The 1,454-nt window shown below is 36.2% G+C and overlaps 1 protein-coding gene across 1 annotated transcript in view; it reads right to left on the bottom strand.

Moving 5' to 3' along the window:
* The window catches only part of CUNH7orf31 (chromosome unknown C7orf31 homolog), a 62,260-nt gene that overhangs the window by 59,882 nt on the left and 924 nt on the right, over positions 1-1,454 (bottom strand). The window lies entirely within an intron of this gene.

Below are 1,454 nucleotides of genomic sequence, written 5' to 3'. Positions count from 1 at the left end.
CATAGGAGGGAAGGATAAAGGGAAGAGGTAAGTACGAGGAGGAAGTGGGAAGAGAGCTGTTACACTGTAGGGAATTGTAGTCAATGTCATGAAACAACATGTGTATGAACTGCTGTATGGAAAATGAATTTGCTTTGTAAACTTTCACCCAAATCACACATTTTGTTTTTTAAAGTATAATATGATCTTTAAATGAAAAAGAGAAAAATACAAACACTGGAGAGGGTACATACTGGAATGTTAACAAAGTGGTTATTATTTCTGGAAAAAGAAAGTACAGAGATTTTCTTCCTTGTGCTTTCAGTATTTTCCCCCGTTGAAAAAATGGGGAGTTTGTTTCTTTTATGTATTTCTGTGATGTCAAAATAATTTTTTTTAATTGCAATTTGGGTGCAAATTTACAAAGCAGATTCATTTTATTCTCAACAGTTCATGCACATTTGATTTCCTGGCTCTGATAACAAACTCCAACCATAAAAAGCTCTCCTCCTGTAGTTATCCATCTCCTACTGTGATTATCCATTCTCTCTGCCCTTCTTATCTATGCATTCCTATCTGTCCAGGTTTCCTTCTGTGAATGCAGCCCTTCTGATTTCTCGTGGTTGACTGATCTAAGGGGTGCATCTCCCTGGGGCAGGTGTTCTGCTTGTAGGTCTTTCTATACTGTTTGGTTGAGAGCTAATCCACAGAAGTGAGTCTATTTCCAGGCCTGAAGGATAACCTGGAGCCATAGTCTTAAGGGTTCACCAGTCTCTATCTGACCAGTAAGTCTGGTCATTTTTATGTTTTTGGTGTCAAAATAATTTTTAAGGAACTTCTGTTAGTTTTATAATTATGGAAAAAACTTTTCCTTTTTTTTTAAATATAGAGAACATGTTCATAAACTAAAGTAGACCTGTTGAGGTCTAATCAAGATGGTAAAAGCCTAGATGTAAGAAAAGTTTGTGAGAACCAGTGATTAATCTGGCAAAGAAGATTCATAGGCCAAAAGAATTTTCAAACACTTGAAAGCCTGCTATTCTGGGGAAGATGAATTAGTCTTCATTTGGATTGTTTCAGAGCGAAGAATTAGGATTCACAGGTCACAATTACATGAAGAAACAATCTTCTCAATAGAAAGAAAATTATCTGCCAATCAGAAGCATTCAAAAATGGGATGAATTGTCTGTGTGGTAGTAATGTCTCATTTTAGAAATATTTACACTGAAGCTAGGTGACTTCCTGTCTGATTCTTTGAAGAAATAATTCTTAAATGCGATGTTGGACCAAGTGAAATTAAGAAAACAGCCATACAGTCTATTCGTTCACTGTCCAGGTGTTTAGAGTCTCCCCTCCCCTTATACCTCCCCTCCACACACAAATGATTCAGTACAGAAAAGCTGGCACTAGGATCTTGGCAAATTACTTGTCTGTATCTGTTACTTCAAATGTAAAAAGAGAATAATAATAGTACT

This window comes from Orycteropus afer, unplaced genomic scaffold (genome assembly GCF_000298275.1).
Source record: "Orycteropus afer afer isolate SDZICR_OR568_19922 unplaced genomic scaffold, OryAfe1.0 scaffold00008, whole genome shotgun sequence".
Taxonomy (NCBI): domain Eukaryota; kingdom Metazoa; phylum Chordata; class Mammalia; order Tubulidentata; family Orycteropodidae; genus Orycteropus; species Orycteropus afer.
Note: the sequence above shows the minus strand (reverse complement) of the source record. Positions and strands in the feature narration are given on the sequence as shown.